We start from the raw sequence: 18721 nt of genomic DNA on the forward strand, positions 1-18721 counted from the left end.
GTCGCAAAGTGCTGCTGTGCAGAGTCACGCGGAACCTGATAATGTTTGTAGGGGTGCAGGCAAGATGGCATCTTTGTTCCAAATTGCCATCATCACTTTCCCCTCAGATACTGCTCGGGTTGGGTTGCAGGGACTCAGAGAGGCAATGGGCCTTCATACAGGTGCGCTGCTAGCACTAACACACACAAGCCTGGGTGCAGTGGCGCACTACGTGCTACCTTGCGAGTTGATTTCCGCAGGGTTATATGTCGACCTCTTGCCTAGAGTGTTTTGTCAATCAGGTTTTGCATGATGATGTCGCCTCACGCCTGCACAAGCAAACCAGATTAAAAGTACTGGCTAAGCAAGGCAGGGTTTCAGCACAGAGGACAATGCCCCCCCCTCTTTTTAGAAGGCCTCAACTGCATAGTTCTTTTATTTGCTTGGTTAGATCTGGGGATCTAGGGCCAGATGTACAACACACTGATCGTGTGGAATTTTGCGAATCAATGTATGCACAAATAGGTCAGTTTACAAAATTCAGAATTGCAGTAGGTCACAATCCGACCTACCCTCATCAATACTCATGAGGTAGATTGCAATTGCGACACACTACGATTGGATGGTCAGCACAGGGGTGGTGGCCTGCTAGAGTCTGTGAATGGTTTTTAAATCAAACACTTTTTTTAAACACAGCCAGTTTTTAGGTTTTTTTTTTATTGGAAAGGGGTCCGTGTTCAAAAAAAGAATTCAAATTTTTTTTAAAAGTTTGTTTGAGAGTACACATTGGCCTCCTTGACCACTGCCTGCCCACCAACAATTTTTTTTTTACATTCATGAATACTGAATGAAGGGTTCCAAGGGGATCACTTCCCTTTTGTGAAGGAGTTACCACCTCATGTTAGGTCAGTAAAAGTTCAATGATTTGCAACCAGTTTTCGGTCACAAAACATTGATTCAGACGGTAACAAATTGTTATTTTAAAGGGACATGCCCCTTCCAAATGACAATTTTTTATCCCCTTCAAAGCCCATTTAGAGATTCTGTAACCTGTTAAAGAATCGTAAAATAGGCTGTGTACAATGCACAAAACATTTTTATGGTTGCAAACTCCAAACTTTTGAGCACACAGAAATTCTTTGTACATCTTGCCATTAGTTCTGAGCCATTGAAGAAATGCAACAATGCATTTTGTCTCTTGCCCTATCCTTTCACCTTGCAGATGTGCGGAGTGTCTTTAAGTCTAAAGTGAACATGCATGCAACCAAACCTGGGAGCAGCTTCATTTTCCAAAGGGCCAATTAAATTGTTACCCAAAATTTGTGTGGTGGGGTACTTATCCCTTTATGGTAGCCATGGTTATGCGGCAAGCAATTGGGGTGAACTATCACTTTGCCTCTTGCATAGTGCATGTAGATGATTGCTGCTTCCAGTACAAAGCACAGTATGCAGAGGTGGAGCAATATCCCAGTTAATGAGAGGGTTAAGTTATGACCTACTAGACAGATTTGCCAAGGGGAGCCAGCAGGCAACCCTCCAGTGTGGTTAAGGTAAAGGCCACTTGAATCAGTTGATGTTATTAGTTAAATAGATTGGGAATTGTAATTGTATTTCTATAGCACTTACTACACCTGGCCAGGCATTGAAGCGCTTTTCAGCGAGTATCACGCTACTCCGGAACCCAAAAATGACTGGTGGTGAATTAGTATAGGGAAATATGAGTTAATATGAGCGGTGGACATGTGAGTCTGTTAGTTGAATTGAAAAGGACAATGGAGGGATCGAAAAGTGAATAGTCTAGAAAATGTTTATTGGGAGATCATAGTAGTGAGATGAGGTTTGGGATGGGTAAAGGAGAGATGGAGGAGGGAAGAGTCTCTATGAATGAATTAGAGAGATAATAGTAGTAAAATGAGTTTTGGGATGAGTCTAAGGAGGGATACATTAGGGAAGGATTTAGAAGGGGTTGTTAGGGAGATCATAGTCATAAAATGAGGTTTGGGGTGATCCATGGAGGGATAGAGGGGGGAAGAGTCTAGAAATGGTTATTTGGGAGATCATAGTAGTAGCAGGAGGTTACAGAGTGGAGGTAGAGGATATATTGAGAGAGGTATAGGGTAGTGCATTGGAGAGACTCAACGTTTTTTTACAGTAGGAGTAAAATTATAAATATATAGATAAATCAGTACATAGAAGTTATACATTTAAAAGGAAGGTAATATGTAGATATTTAAGTTGTATTTAATAAACTCAGACTGTCAAATATTGCTGTACTTTAAGCTGAATTATTTGTGTATTTAATTAAAAAATATATTTGCAATATTTCAATAGTGAAGCAATTGTAGATTAAGTATTTATGATACTATTTACATATTATGATAGATAAATAAATGCCACATGTTATTATTTCCATTTTGGAGGCATTCAATTTGAGATGGCTCCATGTCATCCACTGCTCAACGGCTTTGAGGCAACTGAAGATTTAGGAGTTTCCAATGTCTTTTGGGCTTTCCAGTTTAAGCATTATTTGTGTGTTATCTGCATCGCTATAGCATATTAGCTGAAATGCACTGATCATTGCCAGTAAGGACTTCATGTAGATGTTGAAAAACATGGGTGAGATGATAGAGCCTTGATGGACCCCTCCTTTTGTGAAGTACCATTTGGATGAGAAAGGGGGAGTATAAATGACATTAGTCCTGTTTTGAAGGTAGGATGTGATCCTGTCACGAGCAGTCCCCTCTGTCGTCTTCGTAGAGTCTTTGTATTAGAGTATCATGGTCAACCATGTCGAAAGCAGCTGAGAGGTCCAAGAGAAGTAGTGCAGTGACCCTGTCGCTGTCCACTATGTTTTAAAGATCAGATGAGGGCATATTCTGTGCCTATTTCTGGACGGGATTCTGTTTGGTAGTCTGAAAGAATGAAGTTATCTTCAATGAATTGGGAAATCTGGTTCAATGTTACTCTTTCTATCAGTTTGCCTAGGAAAGACCCATTTGTAATTGGTCTGCAGCTGCCGGAGTCATATGGGTCCAGGTTTCTTTTCTTTAATAATGGACATGTATATGCCTTTTTTTCGTTTTTCAAGAAAGATTCCCGCAGCGAAAGAATTATTGATGATTCTTCGTACAGGCAAGGCGACTGAGGTAGTTAAAAGAATGTTCTTGAATATTTCTGGTTGACAGAGATCAGAAGGGCAACTGGCTGGCCTGGTTGCTTGGACCAGGTCCATACATTCACTTTGCAATATTATTTTGAAGGAAAGCAGAGGTTGGGACAGTTTAGTCATGAAGGAGATTTTTGGAAATGGGTTGGTGCTGGTGGTTTTCCTTTGTTTTATATAGGAGTCCAATGTGTCTGCTTTGGTTGTGTAATGATTTGCCAATTTGTCAGTGAATTTTTGAGTATTGTGATAAGTTCCTTCTGTGCATTTTAGGTTTAAGAAATTCTTTTTGAATTTTATAAAATTGGATATTTGCACATTTAGCATTTTGAATCTGTCTGAATAGTATCTTTTTAAAAAATATATTTATTTTTTAGCTATTTTGATTGTTGCCTTTTATATTCTGTTAAGTTTCTGCAGATGACGTTTGTCTTGATCACTGTTTCTTTTGAGCCAGCTGCGTTGCAGCTTTCTAATTTGCTGTTTTATCTCTTTTAGTTCTGTATTTCTCCAAGGTGGCTGTTTTTTTCTGTCCTATTTTGTTCTGAAATGATTAGGATATCAAAAGCTTCCTGTAGCCACTCATATCGTTTTTTAACAGAATTTGTTGTCTATATCTGTGTTGGATGTTAGTTGTGTTTCTAAGTATTCAAAATTGAGTTTGTTCAACGATTAATAAGTGGATACAAATAAGGTGGTTTTAGTTGGTTGCTTTGTGGTGTTTTATGTTGGAAAGCTAGCAAATGGTGGTCTGACAATGTGACTAGAGTAATCATTTGAAAGGTAACTACTTCTGGATTGCAATAAATGATATCTAGGATGTGTCCAGCGATGTGTGGGTTTGTGGACGATCTGATGTAGGTTCAGTGTGTCTAGGCCAGTAATAATAGTTTTTGGATGGAGCATGTTTGGTTCGTCAAATCAAATTTTTATATAGCCCAGAATGCATGGGTTGTAGTGTAGTGTTATCAGGTTTGAAACTGGGGGGAAATAGTCTCCCACACTAGAAAAAGTAACACATAGGGTGGACCCCAAACCCCTAGAGAGTCTGGCACTCTGTTCGGAGCAATATATGATAATCATGTAGAGCCAGGTTGAAGAGACTCGTGACATGGTTCTCTTGCATCAGAAAAGCCTGGGTCTGACAGAACATTAAAATGAGGCACAGGTGTTCATGTGGACATTGTCCCAAGCACCTTTTAACCTTCATTGAGGAAGACAACCAGGCTGCTACAGATATATTGGGAAGAGTTGATGCTGGAGTTGGGGCATTCTTAGTTTGAGAGACTTTAAAGATCAAGGGCCTGGGCTTTTTTTTAGAAGGTAGGGTGGCATTTTAATCACAGAAGGCCCCTCAAGAGCACCTCCAAGATTGTGAGCATTTTGTGGTACCATAAAGGGCAAGCTAATTGCACATTTAAAAAAGTATTCCAATTATATTTTCTGCCTGTTTGAATCTTGAAGAGCCTTCCCGGCTGAAAACCTAACATGAGGTTCCCATGATGCTTTCTCATGGCAATCCTCGTGCTCCTTCGTTTGTATGATGGGACCTGGCTGGAAGCTTCCCCTCTCAACCCTCTGCAATGCATGTACATGTAACAAGTTGTCGACAAAGTGAAATCAGGTTTGCTCTATTGTCACAGTCCCTACGGTTGGATTTAGCCCCTTATTTATTGAGACCTGCAGGATACTCTCCTGTACTAACTTTGAGGACTGTCAGTTGAGGCGATTGCTTTGAGCGAAAGGAGAAAAGAGCCAGTCATTCCAACCTGTGCTTTCTGCCCCCATGCAGCCTGTCAGCAGGGTGAATGTGACTATCAGCACTTTAGTCAGGATTGAGGTGGACACTAAAGAGGGCCTTTAATGAGTCCTAAGATAGATAGAATGAGGTTTCTCAAGCACCGCTGTCTTCATAGAGACCAGTCGAGTGCTAGTTACTGACTGCGTCAGGCTGCTGCTTTCATTTTCTAACTAAAGGGGGTGAAGAGATAGAATCTGCACCACTGACAGATCTCTGCCCTAACTGGTTCCTCTAATACATGCTCAAGGACCAGCATGACATCAATTTGTGTCCTAGACAAGTTTCCCCAGCCCTGAGGAAGACCTTCCGGAAAATCCTAACGGTCCCACTATGAAAGTCGAAATGCGTCGGCACACACTTCACTGAGGCCAAGAGCGACCATCTTTCAAACATTGTGTCAAAGGACGTGTGGCATATGAGGGGCTATCTCTGTCTATATTGTTAGACCTCGGACAATGGGTGGGGTCTCCAGAGGGAAGAAGGGGAGAGGATGTGGCGTTACACCCAGAGCTGCCGACTTTGAACCTCGGGAACCAAGTTCGAGTCTGAGTGTCCGCTCAACATACTGTGATTCTGGGCAAATCACAAAATCTCCTCATGCATGCCACGATGCGTAATGTGGCTGTTGTTTGTGTAAAGCGCTCGGATAATTTGCTGCTTCTTCAAATACAATTGAGCAATGTATTCTTGCTTCTGCAATGTATGCACAATTAACCCGTTCTAGCCTTCTTCATTGCAAGCACTATATAAAACTGAAGAAAAAAAGTCTTTGTTGTAAGCGCTATGTAAAACTGCTACAAAAAAGGAAACCAGCGTTATAGGAAGAACAGGCTTTGCTCCAAAGTAAACACATAGACTTTGTGTGTTTTCTACTCCGTATTTGAGACACTCCTGAAATAAATAAACCACATTACCAGTAAGCATGTGCCTATTTTTGTATAAGCTCAGCAGGTACATCGGCCCCACCAAGTCACTGAAAAGTATTTGAGACACTCCAGAAATAAATAAACCACATTACCAGTAAGCATGTGCTTATTTTTGTATAAGCTCAGCAGGTACATCGGCCCCACCAAGTCACTGAAAAGTATTTGAGACACTCCAGAAATAAATAAACCACATTACCAGTAAGCATGTGCTTATTTTTGTATAAGCTCAGCAGGTACATCGGCCCCACCAAGTCACTGAAAAGTAACCGCAAATAATTTAAGGATGGGACATGCATAGATAAAGTATACCTTTGACAATGTGTAAGATAAAGTTACTAAAAAGACGTACCCTTTTTGTGTTTTTAAGCATAGAACTACAGACTACAGAGTGTACACGTCAAGTAGAAATTACTTTCCACAATGGGGTATTAAGTGCAACATAGAGCACAGCATCGATCTGTAGAATGTCAGGGAGGGGGGAGCACATGAGGCAAAAGAAAGGAGCTCAGAAGGGTGCTGGGTTAAGTGGAAAAGCAGACGAGAGAGCAAGCACACAACTTGGGGAAACGTAAAGGACAGCAACACAGAGCTTTGGGCAGGGGTTTGTTGGGCCATTGGGGGGGGAAGCACACGAGGGAGAGCAGAGAACTGTAAAATAAAATAAGCAACAGCAAGGGAATATGGGATGAATGCGGCGGGTATAACCAACAACGAGGGACTAAGAATAAAAGAAAAATATTCTCAGCTATTCTGCCTCGATTACCTTCTCCCCCATGCAGATTACAGTTCCTTACCGGGCACAGGCTGCAGCCACACTAACGACAAGAGCAGGGTGTGCAGCACATGCAGGCTCTGCAAGGGGACAGCAGGGCAGCTGGCGAAGGGGGCTGGCGCGTCATCCCATGGACAGTCTGTGCTCCCTTTAAAGGCACAGGCACCAGGACTGCGTCTCACCTTGCCACTTGTGTTGCCACGTCAGAACCCAAGAACAGGCACACTCCCCACTTGAAAAGAAGCCCAAAAAAGTGCATAGCCTACCAAAAGAAATTGAAAACAAGCCCAGCCCACAAAAAGCACAAAAAAGGTTTAAATGAGGATAGAGCATGTTAAATCCTGTCAACTCCTTGCGTGCGGTGCAAATTTTCTCGCTGTGCGGGTATTCTAATTAGTGGGCGGGATTCGGACGGTTAGGGGCCGTCCTCCACACACGGCCACCGTGACGCGTGACGGCTCCCAGCCGTCACGAGGATGCAAGGGGTTAAAACCAACAAGAAACACTAAAAGCACATATGCCCCAACAGCGATGGCAGTGCAAAAGTGCTGATGACCCAGTACATTCACCCGAATTATGTCACAGAAGGCAGCAGTAAACATTTAAGTGTTTCGGTCCTCTTTTGTCCTGTACCACATATGTCCACGCAATGGCCCTGGAAAGCCAGTCACCATGGGTGAGAACAACACATGGAAAGGAGGAACAAATGTGATCAATTCACCACAGAAATAAAAGGAGCTTTGAAAGGCACAAAGTTGAATGAATGGAAAATGATTGGCCTGGTGAAAGCCCACAGAGTAGATACAGCATGTCCCGAAGAGACCGCACATGTGCTGCCTAGGAAAGACCTAAAAAGAAAGCAAAATGACTGGACAGTGAAAACACATTTGGACAGGTTTTTCAGGTTTACCCTTGCCTTTCAGAGCTCGCATCTCACACAATTCTAGCATGGTGTTTTTTTTATATAATCTGTCTCTGCCTATTCTTTGCTCGGAAGCTCTTACCAATATTACTTTTTCATTTTGATCAGCATCCCAACATCCATTTAGTTGCAAGTGGTGAATGTATAATGTGAAGTGGGAGCTACCTTATTGACGAGTGCTTCAGTATATGATGCTTCCTGCAACAAAGTGGGGCGTTAGACATTATAACATAACAAATGTATTTGTAGAGCACATCTCACCCCTGAGGAGTCTCCTGGCGCTATTGATAGATAACAGATGATTTTTGGGTTGCACAACCTAATGGGGCACAGAAGGATGAAAGTCTGAGTGGACCTGCCAGGATTTCAACTTTTGACCTAGAGCTCAAATACAGATCCTTGGCGTGGATGCAATAGTCCATGGAGCCATCAGGGCTAGCTTCTCAAAAATGTGGGGCTAGAATCTAGGGAGGTCTGGCAGAAAGATGGGACTGGAGGTTACTTGTGGTGGCCAAATGATTCATAACGACACTAGTAATGAGTAAACTGGTAGCAGCAGGGGCCCAGAAGTCTACTCAGCACTTCAATGAGTCTAGGACTCTGCCATGATACCGCCTTCACCACCAGCCTCCGCATAATTACTTGTTTGTCAGATAGGGCTGTGTCTTTTCAAGGATGACATAATGAATAAATGTCCTTAATAGATAGGCGATATTGACATCTTTTATTTGATGGGACACAATTTACAGGTCTCAGAAGGATATATGGCTGATTTAGTCTTGCTGGTGTTCAAACTCGGCAATGAAGAACGTTCAACTCGCTGAGCCATGCTGCCATCACTGTGATCTCGGCACTCGAATGCCTAATACTGTTCAGTCAGACTTGCAGCCCACCCTCCCGTAAATTATCGATTGGCTCTTCTGACTATTTCGAATATTCGACGTGTTTGCTTTTTATATCCTGCAGGTTTTTTTGGCAGAAGTCTTTTTCAGCTGCCTTTACTGTAAATGACACTAAACAGCATATCAAAGGCTCTCTTTACTCCTATTTTGTGTCTGGTGTGTAAAAATGCTTGGCGACGTTCTGAGCCGGGTACCGGAGAGGTCATTCCCTGCAGCGCTCTTTTTTTCTTTTTTATTATTATGAATTATGCTTCTTCTGCAGTGCAATTAGAATGCAGAGCAGGAGCGAGGCCTGTGCACGGAGTGACATTTTCATCCAAGTGACCTGCGCTTCCCAGAATTGTGACTCGTTGCAATGGTTCCCTTTGTGCTCCTCGTGACACCTCCGGGGCTTCGGAGGTGCCGAGCGCAGGCATTGTACAACCAGGCGCTGCGAGGAGACGGAAGCAGGTCACCGAGAGGGAAGTGCACGAGCGTGAACGTCACGTGCCAGGGTGAAAGAATACATATATAGGTTGATTTTTTGTTGTTGTCTAAGAACGCACACGTTGTATATGCCGATGCAAGGCTATATCATTAAAGAGGAGGAGAAGTGACACCTGGGGCTTAACAAAGGCCCTTGCAACCCCTGCCTCACAGGGGGGCTGCCAAATTTTCAGGGGTCCCCCAAACCTTCAGGGGGCCCCATCCAGCCCAGGACCAATGAATATCATATGCGAGACTCAGGGGCCCCACATCCAGGGTCGGACCGGGAATCAAAACTGGCCCTGGTAAAGTGCTCGGTCAACCCCCCCCCCCCCCCCCCCCCCTGGTGGGTTGGGGGTGCAGCTGAGCTTTTTGCCACGGCCCGTTTCGGCCTATTTTGTTACAGAGGCCGATATTGCAGCTATGCTGCAAAAGCGGTTATGTAACAAAAACCTGTCGGCCCATCGGGGAAATGCCGGGTGCCCACTACGGCCAGTCCGACCCTGCCCACATCGCATTCTGCAGGGGAGGTCCATCATTTTGTGTTACGCCACCAAGTAACACCAGGGCTCGGAGGTGTGAGGGGCTCACTGTCCCCCTCTTATGGCCGTCTTTTATCCACAGCCACGAGTAGGGAGCTTTTGCTGAGGGCTGAGCCATGAATAGATGCAGAGGCACTGGCCCCAGAGGTGCAGGTGGCCCAAATGTACCACAATTACAGCTGAGTTTTTACTACAAAGAAATTGCAATTGGAGTTTTAACTGTGTTGTGAATGGTTAATGCATTATGATTTAGTATCCTTAATAAAAGGGAATCTTCAACTCTTTCCTAAATTGGAGCAGCATTGTGGTGTTCTCGGTGGATAAAGGTTTTTTTCAGTGCTTAACTTGTAAAAGAATAAGTGCTGGGTCCTAAAGTTTTGCTCAAAAGACCATTGCCGGTGCTATCCAAGGTTGAGGTGCTGAATACTAATGTGTAATCTTGATTCCTTCCACATGAGGCCTCTTTAATCCACCAGAAGACCCTTCCTGCTGCTCTATCGCACTCTTGGAGGTTCTTTTCCATCCCTGCTTTCGCCCTTAGTCCCTGCTTTTCCTTTGTTCTCTTCCCCCTTGTCAGCTTTTGTTTTTTTTCTCTCTTGGTATGGAAAAATAAATGCTGGTCCCATGAGTGCAGGTGGGCCCTACCTGCAACCACCGGCTCAAATTAAGCTGTGGATTTTGCTCCAGGTCCTGGATGTAAAATAGAAGCGGCATTATTACAGCCATTTTGGGTCCCAGGGACAAAGACACCATCCCGGGATCATTTAGATTATTTAAATGGGGGGGGGTTGCCGGTTCTCCCCAAGCTGTTTTTGGCCCTAGGATCCCATCCCACAGGGCCCAATCAGTTTTATAAGCAGAGAGAGAGTCACCCAGCTCCATCTTCGAGCTATATTTGACCCCGGGGCCCAAAATATTTATTAAGGCATAGAGGCATATGGCTCCCCTCCCGAGCTGTATTCAATCCTAGGGATCCTATCCCTTGGGGCTCAATGTGTTTAAAAACGCGAGGGGGACCGCGTGGCCCCCCTTTTCTGAGCCATAAAAAGGCCCTGGGGACTTCATCTCCCCAGGACTGACAAACTAACAGAAGGGGAGCCTCACTGTACCCTGCCCTTATCCTTTAATGGCTCCAAGGACCCCATACCTGTGGCCGGATTACATGCTGTGTCCTGGGGAGCACACCCTTGGGACACAGTAGTTTCCCTGCCTGCCGTGGCGCGGGCAGGGAAACTTGTGTTTGCTCCCTTCTCAAATTTTCTGCCAAACAGGAGCAAACATAAAGTCTGCTCCCAGCAGGCAGGAGCTTTAAAATTGCACTATTATAGGCATGGAAACAGAACATGATAATGCTCCTTCCCGGAGAGAGCAGCATAAATATCTACTCCTTCCATTCGAGAGCAATGCTGGTTCCAGTGCCATGCTGGGGCCGACTGGGGCTGTGGGGGCCTTGGAGCTCGCCCTGCGACCCCCAATGTGGTGTCTGTAGATGCCCAAGGTGGGCACTGGGGCACCCACCTATTCTAAAGGTAGGCCCCGGGGCCATAATAGGTTTGGGAAGGGGGGCTCGGGGCCTATGTCCCCCATTATTATAAAAACAGTGTTCCCCCATTTTAAATGCTGATTGATAGCTCAACTTACCCAAGTGACCCAAACCCATTTCCCGCTGATTTTGATGGCACTTTCTTGATGCAGACGAATATGAGGACATCTCCACCAAACAAAGAAGCACTTACTTCACATAATAAAGAGGGAGTACCCTTGTTCGGTGGAGATTTGACTCTTTTTTTTTTCTTTCAGTAGTCTTGTCGTCTTCTCTATACGAGGATTACTTTTGTCACTGATTTCTGTATGAAGACGCTCAAGGAACAAATCACATTGCCAAAATTAGACATATGCAAGGTTGCTGGAGTCATTACCTTGTGGTCATTTATGCAGGTATAGTGTAAAATATGCACTAGACATTCACCCAACAATGTAGCACTTGCTAAGTTACCAGTAAAAAGTACTCCAGTTCGGTAGACATTTAGGGCAAAACTGGTGGGTCTACTTGGAAAAATACACAGGTAAGTTTACATTCTGGCTTTGATGTTCATTTCACAGGAAAGCACTTACAAATATAAACAAAGCAGGTGCACTAGCTGAAGGCCCTCTTCTGTAAAGGGCAAATCATCCTAACTTCTTGCTCTTGGGCAAGGCAGAGCAAGTGTGTTTTCTTTACAATTTTACGTTGAAACACTGTCTGAAATCCTTGATGGAGGTGGATGAATAGTTGATTAATTGGTTATTATACACAAACAGTGGTCTCTCACAACAAAAAGCGAGTAGATCTGTGTCAATGTAGAAATACAATGATGTCAATATTTGTTTGTCCAATTGGACAATAATGAATATAAACAATTGTCAAAAATACATACAAGTGGGGCAGTATCAAACTATAGGAACACCGTTCTAGGACATCATTTACGACACCCCTGATGATATCTCAAATTACGTAATTGATGAATCACTGCTTACATCATCCAAGCATTTTTTGTAGACATTACTCGATAAACTAGTATGGCATTACAGGCCTGAAAGTAAGTAAAAAGCAGCTCAAAAAACATGAAGCACCATTAATGCCATCACAGACACAACTCCCTTAGGAGTAGCAGGCATGTGTTATGTGTAACATTGATCCTGTACCATGCACTTCACAGGTAGCCCAGTTCACATTAACTATCAAACCCAGATATATAAGAAACTCTTATTGCGCATGGTGTTCAATATGCATACAAATGTTCAGAGAATGCGAAGTTCCTCAAGATAATCAAACTGTTCTAAAATCATTGACCTACTACTGACAGCTTTTATCTGTATCAAACCTCTCAGTCACTGGACCTACACTGAGAAATGAAGTTGAAAAAAGCAGAAAAGGGGATACTGGAATCTGTGTTTACTCTATGGAGAGAGTTTACTCTATACCACACTGTAGACAGGGGCGGCTCCTCTATGTGGGCGGAAGAGGGTTGCCCCACCGAAACATAAAATGGTATTATAAATAACATTTTATGTTTCTGCTGCAAGAAAGCAGAAGGGTTTGGTTGGGGACGGGGGGTGGGCGGGCCAGCTCAAGGGCAGGGGAGGAGTGGCTAGCCCAATGCTGTGGGCCCTGACTGTTTGATCGGCTCTCTGGGGCAGACCAAACCAGTCATGCGCACTCTCCACCCATATTTGTCATTGGCTTTTGTCAGTGTCCTTTGTAAATGCTGGCTTCTGATTTGTTAATAAGATTGTTAGTTAGTCCCGCCTTAATACCTCCTTGTGTTCATTTGTAACCTCCCATGAGGACTGGCCCTTTTACTTCGGTTGTTACACGGTATGTCTTATTTAGTCAGTAAGGACTATTATCTTTAAAGAGTTTCTCCTACTGCAGGCACCACACGCTTTCCTGCAACATTCAGCGCAGCATGCATGCTTTTACTTTTACTTTCCAAGCAGCCCAGGACAATGGCAGAAGCTTCTTTGAAGTGAAATTGGTCTCGCATTTACAGGAGTTTGAGCTATTGGCATTGAAAATGACAATGGCTTTTATTTATGCATTAATTTTCAAACCGGATACATAAAAGGCATTGTCATTTATAATGCCAATAGCTTAAACTCTCGCAAATGCGAGACTTATTGCATTGCAAATGTTTGCTGTTGCACAGCCTGGGGTAAATGTTTCACACTGACTGTTTTGCAAGCTAAATTACTCCCATGCAACAGGATTTTCAAAAACTATATTATGTCCGAAAATGTGACGTAAATATTCTGTGGTGCTAATACATTTAAACTTTCGTCTGCTGGATCATGTCAAGCACTAGAGTACAAATTCTGGACTATACAGTTGACCTCTTACCATTCTCTGAGCCCACAGCTTTTAATCCAACTTTGCTTCTGCCAGGGGTGAGTTGGGCACAGGAAAAGCCATGTAAAGGAGGAAGACGAATTCCCGAAGTCAATTGTTAAGCAGCTAGGACATTTCTTAATAAACGCATAACAAAAAGGTGCAGAGTCTGAATATTTCAATATTTCACAATCAATTCTTCAAAACTCTGTGGAAAACCTATGACTTTTTAGCAACTATGTCTTTAAAATGGTACTGTGTACTGGCTCGTTTCACTTCTAAAAAAAAATAATTATATATATATATATATTTTTTTCTACGACTTCAAACCTTCGTACTGTTTGAGTGAGAAAAGGCACACTCAAAGAATCTAAAGCAAGAATGCTTTATTGGTACTAACCCCCCCCCCCACCTTTGACAGACGCGTTTCGCCTCGCGGCTTTCTCAATGAAATATATATATATATATATATATATATATATATATATATATATACATATACACACACAAACTGAAAAAAAAACTAAAGTTAAAGGGACATCATAGTTTGGTATGATAATGCTATCTTACTGATGCTATAGTTAGGTGAATATGTCAGGGACAACATTAATGTTTTGAACTTAAGAAGCCACCCAAAATCACAAATTATAGTTAGCAGAGCTAACTATAACTTGCACGCCCGCCATTCACTGTTTATGATCACACATATTACATCACTCATGACATGGTCTATGACATAATTTATGACATTACTGATGACATTGTATCAACAGGGAGGAACACAGGGTTAGGACAATTATTTAACATCTCAAATTACATCATTGATGACATTATCTAACGAGTGTGGTAGTTTGTTTTATAGTTTACATAGTGGCGGGTAACTACCATATTACTTTTCTACCTAATATTGTACAGTCTGTGTCCAGCTAATGGGTGTAAGTGTTTACAAAATGCATGTGCTCCTTGTGCTTAATAGGTGTATAGAGGTACTGAACACATTATAAATCTTTTACTGAAAATCTTTTACTGAAGAGTAACTGTGTGGCGATGACAGTTGATGACTTACATCCAGTATGTTCCACACAAGTTTTTTGGTATTGCAGAAAAGGTTTCCACAGGTCAAAGATTCTACGTAGGAGATACTAAGTATTGTACGCAGCCTTGAGTTATTAGACAGAATCGTCTCAGAATGACAATTTCTACATAATACACTAACCTATGTACATGTGCTTTTTATGGCTTCAGAAGATGGGCTATCTGTAAAGTTTTCATTACAGTATGAAAGCTGCAGGTAGTAAGATCTTTAGCTCCTCAAGACCTTGGTTATTTTATGCAATGGTACCTTTTTTTAGGGCTCGGGCCTACGTCACCTTGAAGTGGGGGCGGAGTTTCCGAGCTCTTATGTATTAGAAAAAAAAAGAATTCTGAAAGGGGTCCGGGCTGCCACATTCCAGAAAGCGCGTGTTTTTTGCGTGTGGTATTTTGCCATGTGCATGGTAATTGGTCCAGGCAAGGCTGTGTTTAAGTAAGACAGCACGCCATAGGACTTAGGAATTTGTCAATGTCCACTTCCTGCATAAAGTGTTCGGACACGCGCAGAAGAATACATAAATCCGCAATTACCAGCTGTCCGAGGTGCCGGTAATTGAAGGCAGATGGTGCTGGGAGCGTGTGCACTGCTGTGTTTTTTTTCCCTTCAGCTCTGTGTGCGCGCATGAACAGCCGGCCAGCAATGTAGAGAATCACATGCATCAGATCTCGTTTTTTTTACCAATTGCGACCGCGAAAGTGATCTTTCTGTGCTGCTTGTTTAAACAATTGCGATCGCAAAAGTGATGCTTTTTGTGCTGCTTGTTTAAACAATTGCGACCGCGAAAGTGATGCTTTCTGTGCTGCTTGTTTTTCGTATGTAATCTTGTTCTTCTACGAACTCGATGGTAGCGGAGTATCCCATCCTCACCCTCTAGGTCACTTCATTAATTTTCCACGAGTCCGCCGTGTCTGGTGGCGAGTGCAGAGCGGTAGTGCAGAGCAGTAGTGCAGAGCGGTAGTGCAGAGCGGTAGTGCAGAGCGGTAGTGCAGAGCGGTAGTGCAGAGTGCACAGTGGTAGTGCAGATTGGTAGTGCAGAGTGCAGAGTGGTAGTGCAGAGTGGTAGTGCAGAGTGCAGAGTGGTAGTGCAGAGTGGTAGTGCAGAGTGCAGCGTGGTAGTGCAGAGTGCAGAGTGGTAGTGCAGAGTGGTAGTGCAGAGTGCAGAGTGGTAGTGCAGAGTGGTAGTGCAGAGTGCAGAGTGGTAGTGCAGAGTGGTAGTGCAGAGTGAGAGTGCAGTTTGAGAGTGCGAGTGGTAGTGGTAGTGCAGAGTGGTAGTGCAGAGTGGTAGTGCAGAGTGGTAGTGCAGAGTGGTAGTGCAGAGTGGTAGTGCAGAGTGCAGATTGGTAGTGCAGAGTGCAGATTGGTAGTGCAGAGTGCAGATTGGTAGTGCAGAGTGCAGATTGGTAGTGCAGAGTGGTAGTGCAGAGTGCAGATTGGTAGTGCAGAGTGCAGAGTGGTAGTGCAGAGTGGTAGTGCAGAGTGGTAGTGCAGAGTGGTAGTGCAGAGTGGTAGTGCAGAGTGGTAGTGCAGAGTGGTAGTGCAGAGTGGTAGTGCAGAGTGGTAGTGCAGAGTGGTAGTGCAGAGTGGTAGTGCAGAGTGGTAGTGCAGAGTGCAGAGTGGTAGTGCAGAGTGGTAGTGCAGAGTGGTAGTGCAGAGTGCAGATTGGTAGTGCAGAGTGGTAGTGCAAAGTGCAGAGTGGTAGTGCAGAGTGGTAGTGCAAAGTGCAGAGTGGTAGTGCAGAGTGGTAGTGCAGAGTGCAGATTGGTAGTGCAGAGCGCAGAGTGGTAGTGCAGAGTGGTAGTACCGAGTGCAGATTGGTAGTGCAGAGCGCAGAGTGGTAGTGCAGAGTGGTAGTACCGAGTGCAGATTGGTAGTGCAGAGTGCAGATTGGTAGTGCAGAGTGGTAGTACCGAGTGCAGATTGGTAGTGCAGAGCGCAGATTGGTAGTGCAGAGTGGTAGTGCAAAGCGCAGAGTGGTAGTGCAGAGTGGTAGTGCAAAGTGCAGAGTGGTAGTGCAGAGTGGTAGTGCAAAGTGCAGAGTGGTAGTGCAAAGTGCAGAGTGGTAGTGCAGAGTGGTAGTACAGAGTGCAGAGTGGTAGTGCAGAGCGCAGAGTGGTAGTGCAGAGCGCAGATTGGTAGTGCAGAGCGCAGATTGGTAGTGCAGAGCGCAGATTGGTAGTGCAGAGTGGTAGTGCAGAGTGGTAGTGCAGAGTGGTAGTGCAGAGTGCAGAGTGGTAGTGCAGAGTGGTAGTGCAGAGTGCAGAGTGGTAGTGCAGAGTGCAGAGTGGTAGTGCAGAGTGCAGAGTGGTAGTGCAGAGTGGTAGTGCAGAGTGGTAGTGCAGAGTGGTAGTGCAGAGTGGTAGTGCAGAGTGCAGAGTGGTAGTGCAGAGTGGTAGTGCAGAGTGCAGAGTGGTAGTGCAGAGTGCAGAGTGGTAGTGCAGAGTGCCTAAAACACATTGCCATTTACAATGCCATTATCTCTAACTTAAAACAAACCCGAGCCCTAATGCATTCCTAATGCTTGTTTAACAAGTATTGCAGAGTGTACACTGTTCTTAGTAGATACTTTTTAGTACTCTGTGGTGTATGTCTCATGAGAGTTTCACTGTCTACAGTCAGTCGCGGCCGGCATGACTCACAGGTGGGGGGGGGGAGCAGGGGTCGCGGGGGGGGAGGTTTAATTAAAAATAAAAAACGTACCTTCGCCGGTCTGGTCCCGTGTCATCTGTCATATGTTGCCCACTACATCAGGAAGCAGGCAGCTTCCCTCCCCTCTCCTAAGCCAATCACTACCCTGCAATGGCAGCATTATGATTGGCTGGGATGCCGACTTCACAGGCATCTATAGCGAGGCCATTTTCTCCCTGTAGGTAGTGCAGAGTGCAGAGTGGTAGTGCAGAGTGGTAGTGCAGAGTGCAGAGTGGTAGTGCAGAGTGCAGAGTGGTAGTGCAGAGTGGTAGTGCAGAGTGCAGAGTGGTAGTGCAGAGTGCAGAGTGGTAGTGCAGAGTGCAGTTTGAGAGTGCGAGTGGTAGTGGTAGTGCAGATTGACAGTGCAGAGTGGTAGTGCAGAGTGCAGAGTGCAGAGTGGTAGTGCAGAGTGGTAGTGCAGAGTGGTAGTGCAGAGTGGTAGTGCAGAGTGGTAGTGCAGAGTGGTAGTGCAGAGTGGTAGTGCAGAGTGGTAGTGCAGAGTGGTAGTGCGAGCGGTAGTGCAGATTGGTAGTGCAGAGTGCAGAGTGGTAGTGCAGAGTGCAGAGTGGTAGTGCAGAGTGCAGAGTGGTAGTGCAGAGTGCAGAGTGGTAGTGCAGAGTGCAGAGTGGTAGTGCAGAGTGCAGAGTGGTAGTGCAGAGTGGTAGTGCAGAGTGGTAGTGCAGAGTGGTAGTGCAGAGTGGTAGTGCAGAGTGGTAGTGCAGAGTGGTAGTGCAGAGTGGTAGTGCAGAGTGGTAGTGCGGTAGTGCAGAGTGGTAGTGCAGAGTGGTAGTGCAAAGTGGTAGTGCAAAGTGCAGAGTGGTAGTACAGAGTGCAGAGTGGTAGTGCAGAGTGGTAGTACAGAGTGCAGAGTGGTAGTGCAGAGTGGTAGTGCAAAGTACAGAGTGCAGAGTGGTAGTGCAGAGTGCAGAGTGGTAGTGCAGAGTGGTAGTGCAGATTGGTAGTGCAGAGCGCAGAGTGGTAGTGCAGAGCGCAGAGTGGTAGTGCAGAGTGGTAGTGCAGATTGGTAGTGCAGAGCGCAGAGTGGTAGTGCAGAGCGCAGAGTGGTAGTGCAGAGCGAGAGTGCAGATTGAGAGTGCGAGTGGTAGTGCAGAGTGCAGATTGGTAGTGCAGAATGCAGATTGGTAGTGCAGAGTGTAGATTGGTAGTGCAGAATGCAGAGTGGTAGTGCAGAGTGGTAGTGCAGAGTGGTAGTGCAGAGTGGTAGTGCAGAGTGGTAGTGCAGAGTGGTAGTGCAGAGTGGTAGTGCAGAGTGCAGAGTGGTAGTGCAGAGTGCAGAGTGGTAGTGCAGAGTGCAGAGTGGTAGTGCAAAGTGCAGAGTGGTAGTGCAGAGTGGTAGTGCAAAGTGCAGAGTGGTAGTGCAAAGTGCAGAGTGGTAGTGCAGAGTGGTAGTGCAGAGTGGTAGTGCAAAGTACAGAGTGCAGAGTGGTAGTGCAGAGTGCAGAGTGGTAGTGCAGAGTGGTAGTGCAGATTGGTAGTGCAGAGCGCAGAGTGGTAGTGCAGAGCGCAGAGTGGTAGTGCAGAGCGAGAGTGCAGATTGAGAGTGCGAGTGGTAATGCAGAGTGCAGATTGGTAGTGCAGAATG

General features: G+C 44.8%; 1 protein-coding gene across 5 annotated transcripts in view; it reads left to right on the top strand.

Annotated features, from left to right (window-relative positions):
* The window catches only part of LDB1 (LIM domain binding 1), a 402291-nt gene that overhangs the window by 75621 nt on the left and 307949 nt on the right, over nt 1-18721 (top strand). The window lies entirely within an intron of this gene.

The sequence above is a fragment of the Lissotriton helveticus genome, chromosome 5_1 (assembly GCF_964261635.1).
Source record: "Lissotriton helveticus chromosome 5_1, aLisHel1.1, whole genome shotgun sequence".
NCBI classification, from domain to species: Eukaryota; Metazoa; Chordata; class Amphibia; order Caudata; family Salamandridae; genus Lissotriton; species Lissotriton helveticus.